Raw genomic sequence first — 19,774 nt, 5'->3', positions numbered from 1 at the left:
ATTTTGTGTCTCTCACCATCCTTGTTCTGAAAGACTGTGTCAATGAGGGGCTGTGCTCTCAGTAGCTTTAAATGAAGTGAAGGATCTTCCAGCAGACTTTTCTGCAGAGATGCCCTTCTGTTGCCCTTTCCTCACGAGCTGCAGCAGCAATGTCTGTGTGCAGAGCTGGGGGCAGATCAGTGCTGGCACAGTAGCTGTGCCCAGCAGCAGCAGCAGCAGCACTTGGCGTTGCCAGTGCTGCTGCTGTGGCCCTGCCCCGCTGCCCTGGTGGCCCTGGTGTTGCTGCAGGGCCTGAGTGCTCTCGGGGCCGGGCACAGCCCTGTGGGTGGCAGTGCTGGGGCTGTAGCAGGCACAGGCCATGGGCACTGCTGGGGCAGCGCTGACGCCTCAGGCCAGGGCCTGGGGGCTCCAGGCTCCTTGCCCAGGCTGTCTCAAGAACACACCCAGGCCAATGCTCAGCACAGAAAACCCCCGTGGGCAGCCTCAGGCTGGCCGTGGGCAGGCTGGAGGCAAACAGCATGGCTGGGGCTCTGCAAGGGCCCTGGGGCAGACGGGAAGGAGCAGCAGAGCAGGGGCTGATCCATCCCCAGTGCGCTGGACAGCCCAGGGGAGTGTCCCAGAATGTCCTGATGGAGCTGCCAATAACATCCCCCCTCTGCAGCCCTGGCCTCTCCCCCAGCTCACACAGGTGCCCCATCCTTGCAGGCACAGACACGGCAGCACTGGCTCAGCAGCCCCTCTTTGCATTGCACACAGCAGGGGGAGCACGCCCATGCTATTGGTGTGGGGACATGAACCTGAGGGAGCACAAATGCCATCAGCCCCTGGGGCCAGCAAGGGCTGGGGGACCCCAGGGAAACAACTCAGCTTTGTCCTGGCCTCTGCAGTCAGCCAGAAAGTTTGTTCCCATCAGCTGGGAGTTTCCTGTCCCACTGCAGACGCTGTTGTTCAGAGCCAGGTCTGTCTGGCAGACACCCCCAAACTGCCCTGAGCATTTCCTCTGCTTCACCTTTGCTTTCTTTACTCTTCCTGATACAAATTTCTTTCTACTTCCCACCCCTGTTCCCTCCCCTGCATACAGCCCATCCCTGTTTGCCCTTTCCTCTCTGGCCCCACTCCCCATTGCAGTTTCTGACCTGGCACCATGGGAACGTCCCTTGGGCAGCAGGATCATCCTACAAGTGCTGCAGGAATTGTCTGCAGGCTCCTGCAGTGCCTGGTGCTGCTCCCTTGCCAGAGGCACCCCAGGGCAGGGAGGCACATCTGGGCTGGTGTGTCTGGCTCTGGGGCTCCCTGTTCTGGGCAGTGAGGAGGAGCTGCAGAGGCTCTGCAGGACTGACAGGATGGGCTTTGGGGCTGGCAGGAGAAGCTGAGGGACCTGGGCTGCTGGAGCTTCTGAACAGGAGGCCCAGGTCACATCGTGCAACTGCTGCAAGGGTGGTTTCAGAGAATCCCAGAATCAGCAGGGTTGGGAAAGACCTTGGAGATCATCAAGTCCAACTTGTGCACAGACTCCACCTTGTCTGCCCTGAGCCTCCTCTTCTCCAGGACAAATAACCCCAGCTCACTCAACCACTCCTCACAGGACTTGTGTTCCAGACCCCTCCCCAGCCTTGTTGCCCTTCTCTGGACATGCTCCAGCCCCTCCATGTCCTTTCTAAATTGGGGGGGCCAGAACTGGACACAGCACTGAAGGTGCTGCCCAACCACCATGTATTGGCTTTTCCCAGCAGAGGGGAAGAACCACTGCCCTGCACTGCTGGCCACACCATTCCTGATCCATAGGAGTGCCAGGGGTTGGATGAGGGAAATGGTGGGGAAGGGGTAGGGAGAATGTGTTACTGATTGTCATCCATTAAGGATGTTGGTTTTCATATCTGTTCTGAGTGCATTAGAAGGTGCTGGGGGTCAATATCATTTGGACATTGATGATATCAATTTATAAACTGGAAAATAAAGCAGGGCAAAACAATTCTCTCTGCATTGTTTTCAGTAGAATATATTGCAGTGTCAAAATGGTCTCTTTTGTTCTACAGAGCCCCTTGGTTCAATGAGGCTTTGAAGTCTCACTGTGGTCTCCAGTATTCCATGAGGATCTGCAATGTCACAATGGACCTTTCGGTCCCTGTGTCCCACATTGTCCCATGAATCCTTAGCTCCAATGGAGTCTAGAGTGTCACAATTTTCTCCTTGTTTCAGTGGTGCCACGCAGTGCCACAATTGCCCTTTGGCCCAACAGGCCTCATGGTGTCACAATGGACTCCTTGGTTCCATGAAGACACAAAGTGCCACAATGGCCCTTTGCTTTCACAAGGCCTCAAAGTGTAAAGATGACCTCCTTGGTTTCACGAGGCCATGCTGTTTCGCAATGGATCCTCAACTCCATGATGCCCCAGAGTGTCTCAGCTTGGTTCTGCACCTTAAGAATACCCCCTTGGTCCCTTGGAGCTTCACATGCCCCTATTGTGTCCTTGTTTCCCTGAGGCCCTCCAGTGCTACAATGGCTCCTTGGTTACAAGGGGTTCCAAAGGCTCATAATGGTCTCCGTCGCTCCATGAGGCCCTGCAATATCTCAATGGACCCTTGGTTCCATGGGGCCCACAGTGTCACAAGGCTGCCTTGTTTCAACAAGGCTCTGCAGTGCTGTAGTGGCCCCTTGGTTCCATGAGGCAAAGCAGAATCAGAATGGCCCCTTGTTTCCATGGAGCACCACAGTGTAAGAATGGACCTTTGGTTCCATGGAGCACCATGATGTCACCATGGTCCCATTGGATCCACAGGGCCCCACAGTGTAAGAATGGACCTTTGGTTCCATGAGGTTCCTCAGTGTCTCAGTGGCCCCTTGGCTCCATGTGGCCCCACACTGCCCAAATGGCCTCCTTGGTTCTGTGAAGCCCTACAGAGCCACAATGGACCCTTGGTTCTATGAGCTTTTTGCACCATCAGCAATGGTCTGAGTTCCACAGCATCACCATGGATCCTTTGTTCCATGAGGTTCTATAGCATTACATAATCCCCTTGATTCCAGAATGTTCTGCAGTGTCACAATGGACCATTGGTTCCATGCAGCCCCAAACTCTCACAGTGACCCCATGGCTCCATGATCTTTCATACTGTCAGCAATGGTCTCCTTGTTTCCACGAGGCCTGGCTCGGATACAATGGACTTTCGGTTCCATGGGGTTCCACTGCATTACAATGGACCCTTTGTTCCATGAGGTTCCAAGTGTCACAGCTGGATCCTTGGTTCTGTGAGCCTCTGCTGTCACCAAATGGCCAAAATACCAGAATAAGACTCCTTAACACTAATTTGGTGTTTAAGAGAGCATCATTTATTCAGGCCTAAGGTCCAGCGGGTGATAACTCCTTACGTGCACACGTGATTCTACAAGTGTATCACTTATATACAGTCACGATGTGTATATTAAAATTTACCCATTTCCATAAAACCCACCCCAAGTTCCTAGATTCAGTCCTTGCTTTTTCTAGCACTGAATCCTTGAGCTAGATGTCTTCATCTTCTCTTCCAATCATTCCTGCTGGGAAAGCAGCCCCTCAATGCCTTGTTTCTCTGCTGAAAGTTCACACGCACAGTAGAAATTTAATAAAACCTTTAGATATCAAGTCCAAGGCTTTGTGTGGGCAGGCAGAGGCAGTCAGGAGGCAGAGCTGTCAGCAAAGGAAGGGCCCAGCCAGGTGGGGAAGCCGGGGGATGGCAAGAGCCTGCAGGGACAGAGGCACAGGGCAGGGACACCGTGGGACAGCCTGGGCTGCACAGGGCACAGGGATGGGCAGCAGCTGCAAGACAGCCCTGCCAGAGCCACCTTGGGCAGCACTTTGGCCATGGCTGCTGGGCCTGGGCCTGAGGCAGGAGCAGGAGACAAGTGACCCTTGCAGGGCTGGGGCCTCATTGCCTCCTTGTCCCTGCTCAGCAGCCTGGCAGGGGCTGCCCCATGCTCCTGCCCTTGCCATTGCACATCCCCACATGCCAGTGCCCATCCCAGGAAGAGCCCGGAGCAAGGAGGGAGGGACAGGATCTGCCTGGCCAGGGGCTGGGGCTCAGGCCTTGGCCTTTGCATTCTTCAAACATCCAGCATTGCTCAGCACCAGAGACACCTTTGCCTTGTTTGTCCCCAGCTGTCATCACTGCCTCCAGTGTTCTGCTCTGACTGGAACCTGGGGACACTTTCTCAGTTGTGTCCCTGACAATAATTTCTTCAAAGTACAAGAAACTTCCGTGTTTCAATGTAACTGAGTTCTTGAGGGTTTTGTGACATCACTGAGGGATTTGTGACATCACAAAACTTACTGTGACATCACAAAGTAGGATGTGAGGCCATAGAGCAGACTCTGCAGTCATAGAGGGTGGCTCTGTGGCATCAGAGTGGGTTGTGGCATCACTTGGTGGCTGTATAACATCATAGGGAAGGCTGTGACATCACAGAGCAGACAGTGACATTACATGGTGACTTTGTGACATCACAATCTTCTGAGACATCACAGCACTGCTGTATGACAATACAGGGTGACATATCAGAGTTAGCTCTGTGATATCACAGGATCTGTGTGACATCCTGTGGTTGTGTGACATCACTGGGGGCAGTGTGACATCACAGGGGGTCTGTGACCATCAAAGGGACTGTGTGAGGTCACTGAGGAGGTAAACCCACCCCGTCCTCCCCTCACAGTTTACCCTAGAGAAGTCCAACGCTGCTTGTGCAGAGTGGGGTCCCCTGTCCTATTACTGAGCTTGCAAGGGTCTTCAGGGTGAAGAGAGAGGCGAGAATCTTGACCTCATGTTCAGAAGGCTTGATTTACTATTTTATGGTATATATATTACATTATAACTATACTAAAAACAATAGAATGAAAGTTCTCAGAAGCTAGCTTAGCTAAGAATAGAAATGGAATCAATAACAAAGGAGCTCTCTCTGATTCTGTCCCAGAGAGAGCTTGGTCTTTGATTGGCCCTTAATTGTACACATCCAACATGAGCCAATCACAGGTGCACCTATTGCAGTCCACAGCAGCAGATAACCATTGTTTGCATTCTTTTTCTGGGGCCTCAGCTTCCCAGAAGGAAAAATCCTAAAGAAAGGATTTTTATGAAAAGACGTTGGTGATATTTCAGCTTTTAAAATCTAATAAATTAAAAAGAAAAGTGTTTGTAATGTTCTCTGCTGTGCACACGCAGAGGAAAGAACAAACACTTGACAGGTTATCTGTTGCCAATCCAAATCTCAATCAAGTGCTTGTGTGGAATGAACAGGGAATTTCTTCACCTGTAGAACATACAATACTAACAAATCACCAAAACAACCTTACAGTATAAGAAAATACAAAAACAATGCAAAGAAAATTCAAGCCCAAGCAGCTGAGTTTCAGGAACAGTCTATGGGCTGAAGATGTTCCTCTTTGACCTATCTGAAAGTCCCTTTTGGTCCTGAAACAGGTTTGCTGCAGAAAAGTCCATCAGTAGTTATCAAAAGCCATTGACAGTCATCAAACAATTTCAAACAATTTGAGACAACTTCTGGAGTGTCCTGGCCACAGCCCTTTATTGAACACTTTTGGCTGAAGCTAATTTTTGGCCCTTCAATACTTCAGAGCTGCTGCCAGCTATTTAGCTTTTTTTTTTTTTTTTTTCTAGTGATTGAAAAGAGCAGCAGCAGCAGAGCAGCCAGAGAAAGGCCCTGGGGGGCCCTGGCCCATGGGCGGACCAGGAACCCCAGATCTGGCCCACAAAAAGGCAGGCCAGGACCAATAGGGGGAAGCAAAACCCCCAAACCCATCAGGAGGCCGGGCGGTGGTCCTGGCCCACGGACCTCAGCCCAACGGCCCAGGCCCAGCCCACCAGGCAGGCTCTGCCTTGCCACAGGCCTGCACCCTGCTACCAGTACAATGGCAGAACGGGTGGTAAGACGCTTCCTTTCCCCAAAATCACTGAGGAATGCCAGCAGCAGGCAAACAGACAAAGCCCCAAGAATCCTCATCTCGGGTCTAGGAATGTTTGTTCCCCGCAGCAAACAAGCCATGATCGCTTCCCGCTGTGCCCTCTCCCTCTGCAATGCAAATGCAACAGGTGTGTCTCCCATCTGCCTCATGGCACCACCTCCTCTGGGCTGGGGACCAAAGGGAGAACTTCCCGGACCCACCTGCTGCCCGCCGCTGGGGTGCACAGGGGGCAGCAGAGATGGCAACCTCCAAGGGGCAGCAACCGACCAAACACCCCCCAGCCCGCCAAGAATACTGATTTTAAACGCAGGCAGACGGGCTGCACTCACAGCCAGCAGGTGAGCCCCGCCTCCATGGAAGGTGAGGGCGGCCACTGTGGCTGCTGCTGCAAGGGCAACCGGCCCGGGACGGTCCGAGCTCAAACCTGCCGCCGGTTCCAGGACAGCCTCTGACACAGAAACGGAGAACAAAGGCCCCGACTGCGGCAAAACTGCCGGGGCAGCCGGTGGAGGTGGCGAGGGTGCGCGGGAACACGCCGCTACTGTGTCGCTTGGCTCCGGGAGCGGCAGCAGGCACGGTACGGGGTCAGCAGCATCTTCTGCCACTGGCTCTGGGGTCAGCTGCGGAGATGCAGTTGCAGAAGCCGGCGGAGTGCACATGGGCAGCGGCGGGGCTGGCACGGGCAGCGGCGGAACAGCCGGGAGGGGTGGCGGCGGAGAACCGCTTTTGCTTAGTAACATCGGTGCAGCCACAGGGAGCGGTGTTTCTGAGCTCTCAGGCGCAGGCGGGACTGCTTGGGGAGGCGGCCGCGGGGCAGGTCCGGGAGGCGGCCGCGCCGGCCCGGCTAGGGGGAGCCTCGGAGACCGGTGCCACCCCCATCTCTGAGCGGGGTGGGGTCCAAGAGGCCGGCTGTGGTGGGGCTTGTAGGGCTGCCAGGGGCCGTGCTCGCTGGGCTGCCCGGGGCGGCGCCACCCACTCCCATTCCCCCGGGGAGAGAGAGAAGCGGGGGGGTGTCGGATCTCAGGATCTCAGTCCTGAGGTGCTGAGCCACCGAGACCACCCTTGGGGGGCTCGAGAGTCCTGGAATGTTGCCAGAAGTGTCTGGTGGCTGGACTTTGGTCCTACACAGGAGACGACCTGTATGAGGATAGGAGGGCTTCACCGGGGTGAATGGTGAAGGGATTAGTTAATTAGAGGGTGAGACACAGGGTTTAAGATTTATGTACAGGGGGGTTTAGAGAAGTAAGATGGAGGAATTGGGGTGTGTCCTGTCCTTCTCCTTCTTCTTCTTCTCCTCCATCTTCTGTGGTGATGATGGCACTTTTGGACTGGTTATTACTAAAAGTGCACCCAGCAATAAGAATAAATGGTATTGGGGAAAAATGATAAATATTGTACACGTAACAATGGGTATAAAGATAGGTGGCTGCCCGGAGGGCAGCACAGTGTGCTCATGGCTGACTGCTGAGCAGACCTCTGTCGGGCTGAAAGAACATCTTTTAGATAAACAATTAATAAACATAAAAACCGAAAGAAGAACTGAAGCCTCTTCTCGTCCTTCGATACGCGGGCTGCCCCAAGGCCACTTCGGGCCTTTCTAGGCCCTTCAAACAGCAGAGAAAACCCGACAGGGGGGAAGGGATGGCTCCATCTGAGCATGCTCGGAAGACACAGAGAAAAAAAACTTCTTCGGCTCCAGGCGAAACTTCGCCCCCACACCAGGATGCAGGGGGGCTGGGAAGCAGTGGATCATCTTCCTCCAAAGGGTCTTCTCCCGCTGAAGTCAGGGGAAATGATGCGAGCCCATTGCAGTTAGCAATCCAGGGAAAAACACCTGCTCCCCATTTCAAAACTGGAAAGAGCATCCTAAATGCTGGATAAATCCGGAGGTATCCAAACCCACAGTTCAAAACGAATCAGAAAATGGAGTCCATACACTCCCATATGAACACATCGAGTGCATACAGCACATTCGTAAAGAACCCAAAGAGCTTTGCCCATTGAAAAAACTCATAGAAATCTGTCTCCAACAGGGGAATTCCATCCTCTTCATTCCATTTTTGCCAGAGGGCAATAAGTTTCTCCTCTGACGGGGAGAATCAAACCTCCTCCTCTATAGAGGAAGTCCTCCACATCAGCAGCCACAAACTACAAAGGGCTGCATTTTCAGGAAGGGAAAAACCAACAGTACCTTGTGACAGAGTCCAGCACTCTCTGGCCAGCTGCATGGTGCTGCTGGGCTCTCTGAACATCATCCTGGAGGCTTTTTAGAAGGTTCTCTTTGTAGTCAGCCTTGCTGTGAACTCTGTCCAAATCAGGTTCTTCAGTTCTTCAGCTCCTGGCTCGAATCCACTTCTGTGGTCACTTGTGAAGCAACCATCTGCGCGGGGGCGTACACGGCCCTGGAATCCGGTTATCTGGTGAGGGGCGAAGGCCAGGGCCCCTGCGCAGCTGAAGCCAGCCCCCCTCGGCGTCTTGGCCTCGGGCTGAGCTGGGTGATAGCTCGGAGCAGCGCGGTGAGAGACGAATTAGGAGGCGACCACTTGCTGGGGGTAAACTGTCGGTTTATTACAGAAGAACCAACAAGGAGGGGAAACACCCAGCAAATGGCCCCGAGCAGGGGGCGAGAGAGGGTTTTAAGGGAAAAGGGGGGAAGAAGGCAGGGAAACCCGGCGAACCAATAGAAATACATATTTGGAGGTACGAAACATAACTGATATACCAAAGTAACCAACTGTTATAAATCATAGGAGGGGCTCCAGGGCTACAGCCAACCATAACTCCCAGAGAAAAGAAAATTCTCAAAACCTGGGAGGAGAAAAGAGGTGATTGACTGGGCCCAAGGAGGAAACAACTTTCACTTATAAGGGGAGGAACAGTTTCATTTCAGCAACTAAGAACAGCAAGGTTTCCATAGCAACCTGACAGTGTAGCAGCGGCGGGAACTAACAGGGAAGGAATAAACCATTTAATACAGAAAATAGGGGAGCAACTAACAAACTTAAGAACACACCACAGCATCTCCCCATTTCTTATCAAATAAAAATAAAATTTTAGACAGTCTATGCAACTCAAAAGGAAGGTGTCTGCGGCTTGTCCTGCCAATCTTCGTTTTCTTCGAGCTGGAGTACGCTAGCCCACTTATGTTCTTGAGGCAGCTCAGTGGATCTCTCTTCATCTGAATCCCTTCCGGCTTCTGAGGAGTGGTCCTCCAGCTCGAAATGTTCCTCCAGAGGGAGTGTGGCGTGATTGACAGTCGTTGAGATGGCTTTAGCTATTAGTCCTTTGATCAAACTACGGATCAGTATGATCAAAATGCAAAATACAATCAAACTCAAAACCACTTTACAAACTGATTCTAACACCGAACTGGCCCACCCGCTAAGGCCCCAACCCTTGAATATGTCCCCCAGCCAGTCTGATGTCTCTTGCCTGACCTGATGGACGAGGTCTTGGAGTTTTTTGATGGAGTGTCTGGCGTCCTCGGCCCAAGAGGACAGGTTCAGACAGCAGAGGCCCTCAAACTCCTCACAGTGATGGTGATGGAGCAGCAGTAGAAAATCTATTGCTGCTCTGTTTTGGAGCGTTGCCTTCCTTGTAATTTCCTCGTCTTTAAGGAGGTCGTATAACGCAGCTGAAGTATAATTGGCTTGTTTAACCACCCAACACTCCAGGCGGCCCAATTCACCCAGAGATTTCGCCATCGATAACCATGGCAATAGATTGGTAAAGGCGACGGATTTAGAATGAGACTAATGGGTAACTTTATCATCACAATCTTCAGTGAGGTCTTTAAGATCTCTTTTAGATCTGGCCAATTTGGATGTGATGTTATTCCTTTTCCAATTGATAATTTGGGTAATGTTGGGGGTAAACAGCGTCAGCCGGCCAAATGTGCACGGCCCTCCGATCAGGCCAGAGGGGATGCCTGCCCACGCTCGATCGCCACAAATCAAGAACACCCCCCTGGGAAGGGCATAAGGGGTCCGCTTGGTATTGGTGGGGCCGACGATTTTTAGAACGGCTCGGCACCACTGGCTCGCTTGATATTGTTTCTTTGTCTGCCGGACCACCTCACTGCCCTTATATATGGGGGCATAACTATATTCGAACTGAAAACAAATTGAGGAGTTGGCGGAACCGAGTAGGTGCAGCTCTGCGGGCTCGGAGGGCGCAGGACTCAGCCTAGCTACTCTGCTTCTCCAGGTATTACTGGGTTCAAAACCGGGGAGGAAAGTTAGGCTCTGGGCCAAAACGGGGGAAAGGGCAGACTGAAAGACAGAGGGGAACTCGCCTGGGGAGAAAGGGATCCCCACAAGGCAAGACGACATCGGGCCCTCTGCTGCGCCGGTGTCGAGGCATATACTGTCCTGTCCTAATGATTGGGCCAAGGCACGCCACACGTTGATTTTTGGCTGGGGGATGACCCACGGCTCTGCAGGTGGCAGAAGGAATCCGCAGGTCATCAGCACGGTCAACAAAAAACAAGGGTTGGGAGCCAGCGTTGTCAATTCGGAGGCCATTCGGGGAGATGAAACTGAAATGAAAGGAGAGCCGTAAAAGTATGCAGGATTCACAGATATGGTTCCTCCCCAAACAACCAATTTAAGTAAAACTCACGAGGGGTAATGGTTGGAGCAAGGGGGGAAAAGGAGGAAAGGTGGTATAAAAGGTCAAGGGGTAGAGGAGAAGCTGGGGGAGAGGGTTCTTCAGTAACTGGAGTGAGATCTGGAGAGTATGAGGAGGATTGATGGGATAGTTTCTTCCGCCGACGCTAACATGCTTGCCGGACCTGTGGTACTGCGTCCTTCTTAATCCCCTGCTTCGGGACGAAGGGCCTGACCCATTTAGATGGTACCCACTTGGGACCCGAGGAAGTGGACACGCAGGCATATCCCCTCCCCCAAGTCACCAGGTCAAAGGGGCCCTCCGTCCGCCAGGTCTCCGGATCTTTTACAAGAACCGGTGGCTTAGTTTTAGGCTGCAGCTGCTGGTGACTGCCAAAATGTCGGACTATCGGAGGGTTTTGGCTGTCAAAAGAGCAATTCAGGAAGTTGAGTGTATACAATGCCTTTGATAGCCGGACTTGGGGGGTCTCTGCCTTCATCGTCGGTTGTTGCTGGGATAGGACTTTCTTAAGGCTCTGGTGGGAATAGGGGATGCCGGTTTTATGCACTATTCCCCATTGCTGCAAAAAGCTTTGCAGCTCCTTGGAAACATACGCAGGGCCGTTGTCTGTTTTTAAGGTCCTAGGGATGCCCAAGACAGCGAATGCCTGGAGCAGATGCTTCTGAACATCTGCTGCCCTTTCACCTGTGTGGGCAGAAGCATAGATCGCCCCGGAAAAAGTATCCACTGAGACGTGGACGTAACACAATCGGCCAAAAAATGGAATGTGCGTTACATCCATCTGCCACAGCTCGCAGCTTGCCAAACCTCGGGGATTAGCCCCTGAGGCTATGGTAGGCATTTGATCTTGCTGGCATTGGGGACATGTGGCCACTATTGCCTTGGCCTGCTCCTGCGTCAGATTGAATTGACGAACCAGGCCAGGGGCATTTTGATGGAACAGTTGGTGGCTGATTTTAGCCTGACTGAACACATCTGGGAGGGGGGCCTGCGAAACAGCAGCCGCCGCTAAAGAATTGGCGCGACGGTTACCCTCCGCAATGACCCCAGGTAGATCTGTGTGTGATCTCACATGCGTGACATAGAATGGATGCTCACGGTTAGAGACTAACTCGACGAGCCTATTCAGCAATTCAAATAATCTCCTATTAGTGATCTCTTGAAGAACAGCTGACTCAGCTCTAGACACTACACCTGCGACATACCCAGAATCCGTGACCAAATTGAAAGGTCCAGGGAATTTCTGAAATGCCCTGACGACTGCGTCCAACTCAGCAACTTGTGGAGAGCCCTCTACAACAGCAACATCGGTCTCCCACTGCTGAGTCTGAGGATCCTTCCAAGTCATCACTGACTTGTGGGATGCTCCAGACGCGTCAGTAAAAACCGTCACAGCATCCAGTGGCTTCTTGCTCTGAACCTTTTTCAACGAGAATTTAAACCCCGAATTGAATAATTTGTGGGCCGGCTGATTTACTGCGATGCGCCCAGTGTAGCTGTCGAGTGCAAACTAAAGGTATTCATTAGTTTGCAGCAGTTCTTCAAAGGTCTTTAGTTTAAATTGGCCCGATTCCAATTTAATTGGGATCTGTATGCATGAGAAATCACAGCCTGCAAGCTCTCTGATCCTCGATCTTGCTTTGAGAATCAGTTCTGCTATCAACTCCTGTGGCCGTGTCATTCTTTTGGACCTATGGTGGCTCAGAAAGACCTACTCTATAATTAAGAGCTCGTCTCCTGATCGTTGGTCCTTCAGACTAACATCTCATTGATGTATTATGCCATGAAGGTGTGGCAATTTTCTCAGTATAATAAATTTGAAAGGCAGGCCCGGATGGTATCGGTGGGCCTGCCTGGCCGAAATAGCCTCTTGTATTTTCTCCAGAGTTACCTGTGCTTCTGGGGTAAGAGTCTTAGGAGAACTAAGCTCTTCTCTCCCTTTCAACAAATCGAAAAGAGGGGCTAAATCTTTGGTTGAAATGCCCAACCAGGGTCTCACGCAATTTAAAGATCTACACAGTTGATGGGCATCTGCTAGGGTCTGGACTTTTGTCCGAATTGCCAATTTTTGCGGCACAATTGTCCACTTTGTAATTTCGAGGCCCAGATATTTCCAAGGTGGCACTCGCTGAATTTTGTCTTGCTGGAGCTCGAGCTCTGCAGCAGCCAACGCATTGGTTGTCAGGTCAAGCGCATGGGCAAGCAGACTGTGGTCGGGCGCACACACAAGGATGTTGTCCATATAATGATGGACAATGACGGCATCCCCGAGGGCTGTACGTATGGGTGACAGCAGCGAAGCGACATACCATTGGCAGATCACAGGGCTGACCTTGAGGCCCTGCGGAAGCACCCGCCAATGATAGCGCTTGGCTGGGGACTCACAGTTGATGGACGGAACTGTGAATGCAAATCGCGGGGCGTCCTCTGGGTGAAGGGAATTTGGAAAAAGCAATCTTTTATATCAATTACAGCTAATTCTCAATCTTGGGGGAGCATTGCTGGGGAGGGCATCTCTGGCTGAAGGGAACTCATGTCAATTATAATTTATTAATTTGGCGAAGGTCGGTCACGAGCTGCCACTTATCTTTATTAGGCTTTTTGATGACAAACACTGGGGAGTTCTAGGGTGACATGGTCTCTTCTAGGTGGCCTTTCAAAACCTGCTCTTGAATGAGCTCGTTGAGTGCCTTTAGTTTTTGCTTGTTAAGTGGCCACTGCTTGACTTGTACTGGTTTATCTGAAAGCCAATTCAGTTTCTAGGTCCAGCACTCCTCAGTGGCCACCGCCCAAAAAACCTGGGGAGCTGTCGGGAGATCGATTTTGGCCCCCCACTGGGCTAAAAGGTCCCTTCCCCACAGGGGCTCTGTATAATCTAAAACGAACGGGCGTATAGAGGCCAATTGCCCGTCGGGCTCTTTAATTTGCACAATGCTCTTTGATTGGTTTGCTAATTGGAGGCCCCTAACACTAGAAATCGTGCTCGCTGCGCTTTGCAGGCCCCAATGCGACGGCCATTCCCGAGAGGGAATGATCGTCACATCTGCACCCGTGTCTAAAAGACTCTTCACTAATTTCTTGTCCCCGCCTAATGAAAGTTGACATGTCAGGCGGGGCTTCTCCCTCCCTACCAACTGTGTCCAGGCCACAGTCGGAGGCGAGTCTTTCTCTGTCGGGCTCGAGCAATGGTCTTTATCTGGCACAGGAATGGCTTGAGCAATGACCTGTCCCTTAAGGAGAAAAAGCGGGGGTCTGACACAATACAGCTCTACCGCGAAGCGGTCCCGGTTGGTAGTTACCAGACTAGGGACTATGTGGATGTCTCGCGGTGTGTGCTTTGTGTCTCTGATGACAGTCCACTTGCATCGTCTCAGTTTTTTCTAGCGACCCGGGTGTTGCAAGTCGACAGATACCAGCTGCAAATTACTGCTAGGGAGGTAAATGCTCTTAGTTAGCTGCAGCTTGTAAGGGGAAATAGAAGACATGGTGTTAAGTACAGGTTTGGGCAGAATATCACAGGTAAAGTGTTTCGAATCCGATAGGTACGCCAAATCTGGCAAGGTGTTCGGCGGTTCTCTCTCGTTTCTTCTCTCTCCAGATGATGATAAACAGCCCGCCACATTTCTATCCACGCGCAGGGAGAGACTGCGCTCCAATTCTAGTTTTTTTTCTTTTGATTCTCCTCCTTTTCCCGCTTCTGCCCCCATTCCATGTAGTTTTGCCGCATAGGGCACTGTGGCATCTAATGTCTCACTTTACCACAGAGATGACAGGGGTGGGTGGCCGATGTTCTCTTGCCCGCCCCAGGTGTTGGAGGGTCGGCAACGGGGGCAGCTTCTGCCTCTATGCAGTCTTGCATGGGGCATTCAGTAAAAACTACGGAAGCTCTCTTAGGCCGTGATGACAGGGAGACTTGAGGTACTACGACATCTATCATGGCTTCTACTGTAGGCCTAGGACTACGAGGGAGAGTCTTTATAGCTTTGCGGCACTCAGCGTTTGCACTGCTATATGCCATTCTCTGGAGCATCATTTTCCTATCATCATCTTCGAGCGCCTGTGCTTCTACATATCTGTAGAGGCGCTCCATAAATTCCATGTATGGTTCATGCAGTCCTTGTAAAACCTCATCATCCTCCCATTGGGAAGTAACTACTTCCAGCTTGAAGAAAGCCCATTCAGTTGCTCGGGCCGTCTCCATCAGCTGGGAGGGGAATAAGGCTTTAGCTTGTTTTGCTCCTTCTGCCCACTGCTCTTCACCCAAAAGCTGATCTAGGGTAATTATCAAACTATCTGCATCATGGGACAGGGCTGGATTCCCCCAAAGACTCGGGAGGACCTCCGATATTTCCCTCCCCCATTCCCTCACCCAGACTCTGAATTCTATATGTCTTATAAGGCTGGAGAAGAGTGCCCTCAGATCTGTCGGAACTAAACCTCTCTGGGAAAGGGTATTATGTAGCAAACCCCGGAAGTATTCTGACTTTCGGGAGTAGTCTTTCTGTGCTTTACACAGTTCTTTAATCTGTACCTCTGCTAAGGGCACTCACCGAACCTGAAGGGTTCTTTCTTCGCCTAGGTGGTAGGTAAACGGGGCCGCTTCTAGCAAAGGCATTTGCTGTGGCTTGTGGCCAGGCACTGCCCCCCCCGCCTCCGAAGGCACTGCTGCCCCCCCCTCCGAAGACAACTCGTGGGAACCGGGGGGGAGGGTGTTGGAACCGAAACTGGAGGAGGTTGAGGCGGGGTTTGGCGATGACGTAAGGTGAGGGAGTGTGCAAGGCCATCCACCCCTCTCCCCCCCCGGTGACGTTCGGAGGCGGAGGGGAAAGCGAAAGTGAAGCGGGGGAGGAGGGAACAGGAGGCTGAACCGGGGGAGGAGTTTGAGGGGGAGCTGAAGGTTTGTGGGAGTACGGAGGAGCGAGCGGGACGGGGGGAGGATATGAGGGAGGGGGGATTGGGCAAGGGGTGTGTTCAGGGTAAAGGAAGAGGTTGCCGCTTGAGAGAAAAGGGGTAGTGGAAGAAGAAGAAGCTCTGTCGCCATCTTGGACAGTACTAAACTGAACAGACTTAGGGGTTACAACCGGGGACTTGGGAACTGGGGTAGAGGGTGAGGATGGAGGAGGAGCTTGGCCAGGGGTCTTCGAACGGGGAGGCTGAGCTGGTTGAGAGGGAGCAGGGGAAGGATGGAAGCCCTGCTTTTTGTCAGCCTTCAAAATCCCTCTAGAGGGCTCCTGCCTATGGGGATAGGGAGAGGGTTGGGGGGTAAGGGAAGCCGAACGGGGGGAACGGGGACGAGCAGGGCTTTTCTTCAGTTCCCCGGATGAGGAGAGTGTTGTGAGCACTCTGTTCGCCCAAAATGCTACAGTTGCTAATTTTGTCTCCTCAGAATCAACTGCTTGTTCCAATTTTGCCAAAACGGCAGTCTAAAGGTGTGGCTGTTTTGCAAGTTCTGGGGAAATTTCAGGGAACTTAGAAAAGATCCACTTAGTTAAGAATTTTAATTCTTGCTTGGGGGCCTTCTGGCCACTTCCAAGCAGTAAACCCTTAACAATATAATAAACCTCCTTCTGGGATTTTCCCAAACTAGCACTCATAGTACCTTTATAGTACAGGAACTGCCAATACCATAAAGGGGGGAAAATTCCTCTGATGGTACAACCCCCCCGCCTGAAAACAACAGAAAGCTACTTTCTACTAGCTCCTGCACCCCCCCTTACTGTCCCCAAGTCTGGGGCTTCAGTAAAAGGAAAAAAAATTCAAGGAAAGAAGGTGGGAGGGTGGGTCCCCAAGGCAGGGCATGCACCCCCAGGGAAATTTTAAAAAGGCAAGGGGGAAAGTTGGAAAGGTCCCCAAAGCAGGGCCCGACCTTACCCAATCCGGTGGTAGCAGCAAACGATGAATCAGGCGGGGTATTTTCGTCTCCGGAACCATCCTCTCTGGGTGCGAGGATTCTCGATCCCGATCCCCAGGGAGTGCCGCTCCTACAACAGAGCCTGCCCCCCCCGAGGTAGTGCAGCGCCCACTGGAAACTAAAAACGTCCACTTCCGAGGGGTCTGTTTTCGTGGTTAGCCACTATTTCAGTCCCCCACGTTGGTCCGCCACACTGCGCGGGGACGTACACGGCCCTGGAATCCAGCTATCTGGTGAGGGGCGAAAGCCAGGGCCCCTGCGCATCAGAAAGCAGCCCCCCTCGGCGTCTTGGCCTCGGACTAAGCTGGGTGATAGCTCGGAGCAGCGCGGTGAGAGACGAATTAGGAGGCGACCACTTGCTGGGGGTAAACTGTCGGTTTATTACAGAAGAACCAACAAGGAGGGGAAACACCCAGCAAATGGCCCCGAGCAGGGGGCGAGAGAGGGTTTTAAGGGAAAAGGGGGGAAGAAGGCAGGGAAACCCGGCGAACCAATAGAAATACATATTTGGAGGTACGAAACATAACTGATATACCAAAGTAACCAACTGTTATAAATCATAGGAGGGGCTCCAGGGCTACAGCCAACCATAACTCCCAGAGAAAAGAAAATTCTCGAAACTTGGGAGGAGAAAAGAGGTGATTGACTGGGCCCAAGGAGGAAACAACTTTCACTTATAAGGGAGAATATGGGAGGAACAGTTTCATTTCAGCAACTAAGAACAGCAAGGTTTCCATAGCAACCTAACTGACAGTGTAGCAGCGGCGGGAACTAACAGGGAAGGAATAAACCATTTAATACAGAAAATAGGGGAGCAACTAACAAACTTAAGAACACACCACAGCATCCATCAATGCCACACATTCGGGGTTTACCCAGTGCAGCAAATGCTCCTCTGGGGGTCTCACCAAGGGATGATTTGTCCTTCTCAGATGAGGGGTCACCAATTGTGATGTGCTCACAAGGGTTGTGAGGGTGAGAGAGATGAGAATGTTGATTCCATGATCAGAAGTCTTGATTTATTATTTTATGATATATATACTACATATATTATTTTATGATATATATACTACATTATAACTATACTAAAAGAAATAGAAGGAAAAGTTCTCAGAAGGCTAGCTAAGCTAAGAACAGAAAAGAATAAATAACAAAGATCTGTGTCCCAGCAGAGAGCGAGAGCAGCTTAACCGTGAGTGGTCAGTAAATCCAAACATCCACAGGAGACCAATCATGGATCCACCTGTTGCATTCCACAACAGCAGATAACCATTGTTTATATTTTGTTGCAGGGGCCACAGTTTCTCAGAAGGGAGAAAAATCCCAAGAAAGGATTTTTCACAGAAGATGTCTGTGACACCCCACCAGCACATCCACACCTGGAAGAGGCCCTACATGTGTCCCCAGTTTGGGAAGAGCTTCACCCAGAGCTCTCACTTGACCAAACACCAATGGAGGCACTGGTAAAGGAAGCCCTGAAAATGCCCCAACTGCTGGAAGAGCTTTGTGCCCAGCTCCAGCTCCATCCCCCATGGGAGGATCCACGTTGGGCAGAGTTCTGGTGACCCACATTCAGTGATCTGTGCTGGGAGGACACCAGGCTGGTTATCCTTTTGGTTTGGTGTGGGATCTCAGGATCTGAGTCCTGAGATGCCGGGCCACCGAGACCACCCTTGGGGGGCCCGGGAGTCCTGGAATGTTGCCAGAAATGTCTGGTGGCAGGACTTTGACCCTACACGGGAGACGACACCTGTATGAAGATAAGAGGACTTCACCGGGGTGAATGGCGAAAAGATTAGCTAATTAGAGGGTGAGACACAGGGTTTAGGATTTATGTACAGGGGGGTTTAGAGGAGTAAGATGGAGGAATTGGGGTGTGTCCTGTCCTCCTTCTCCTTCTTCTACTCCTCCATCTTCTTTGGCCATGGTGGCACTTTTGGATTGGTTATTACTGAAAGTGCACCCAGCAATATGAATAAATGGTATTGGGGAAAAATGATAAATATTGTACACGTAACAATGGGTATAAAGATACGTGGCTGTCCGGAGGACGGCACAGTGTGCTCATGGCTGACTGCTGAGCAGATCTCTGTTCGGCTGAAAGAAAATCTTTTAGATAAACAATTAATAAACATAAAAACCGAAAGAAGAACTGAAGCCTCTTCTCGTCCTTCGATACGCGGGCTGCCCCAAGGCCACCTCGGGCCTTTCCAGGCCCCTCGAACAGCCGAGAAAACCGGACACTTGGCGTCCCTGGGCGGACACGAACCACCACAACCTTTCGGGGGGGGGGGCAGCACCCTCAAAGCCCTGAAGACCAGAGAGAAGAAGAAAACTAAAAGCCAACAGAGTCTGCAAAAAACAGCAGTCACTGAGGAATCCATCTCTCAGTTTCTGCCGAAGACAATTCGTAGCAGAACAGCCCGGACCGGAACCAGAAAGGCGCCCTGGGACCACCTCTCGTGATCTGCTGGACAGAGACCGAGACCTCCGGACTGCCCTGACGAAAGATTTGGTAAGAAAGCCCGGAAATAAGAACATGGGGGGCACACTTTCCCAGGAACAACGGGAAATTTTGTCCGCCTTACAAGGTGTGACACAAACATACACAGAGGGAATTCCAAAGAAAGAATTAAAACAATTATTGCTATGGGCAAGGCTAAACTACCCACTGGCAGAAACGTGCCTGCTATTTGAAGTGGGGTTTTGGCAGGAGATAAACAGACACTTATATTTCTTAGCTACTAAAAAGGATGAGACAGCGTTGAAGCTGCTGTCTCCTGCAAGAATAATGCTGGAAGGTATTTCTATGCAAACGAAATTCCAGGAAGACCACCAGATGCAGCAGACATCTGGGGGGCCCTCAAAGCAGGAGGAGGAGGAGCATGACTCTGGGAAAAAATTAGCTCTGGCCTTAAAAGGCCGAGAGGAAAATGCTCTTGGAGAAAAAGAGCAAGGAATATTATTAAAACACCCGGTGCCAAAACCCAGAAACCCCAGGAAACTCCCAAAGCGTCCAAAAACTCCAGAGAGCATGGAGGACTCAGGAGCAGAAGGGGGGGAGTAGGGGGGGGAGAAGGGATCGGGGGGGGCGCTTTCTCGCGGCGCCGCGGCGACGGAGCAGGGAAACCAGGCTGCAGCAGAGCAGGCGGGGAGCGCAGGTGAAGAAAAAACAAGGGATACGTGTTTTCGCGCGGCTTTGCTTGACTCAGGGCCGGGGGCAGCGGCGGTCCCGGCCGGCAGGGGTGCGGAAGAGTGTGCGGCGGCCGGAATTCGCGAA

The 19,774-nt window shown here is 51.8% G+C and overlaps 1 long non-coding RNA gene across 1 annotated transcript in view; it reads right to left on the bottom strand.

Moving 5' to 3' along the window:
• LOC141727830 (uncharacterized) overlaps positions 1-19,774 on the bottom strand; it is a 305,593-nt gene that overhangs the window by 37,874 nt on the left and 247,945 nt on the right. The window lies entirely within an intron of this gene.

This window comes from Zonotrichia albicollis, unplaced genomic scaffold, assembly GCF_047830755.1.
Source record: "Zonotrichia albicollis isolate bZonAlb1 unplaced genomic scaffold, bZonAlb1.hap1 Scaffold_254, whole genome shotgun sequence".
NCBI lineage: Eukaryota > Metazoa > Chordata > Aves > Passeriformes > Passerellidae > Zonotrichia > Zonotrichia albicollis.
Note: the sequence above shows the minus strand (reverse complement) of the source record. Positions and strands in the feature narration are given on the sequence as shown.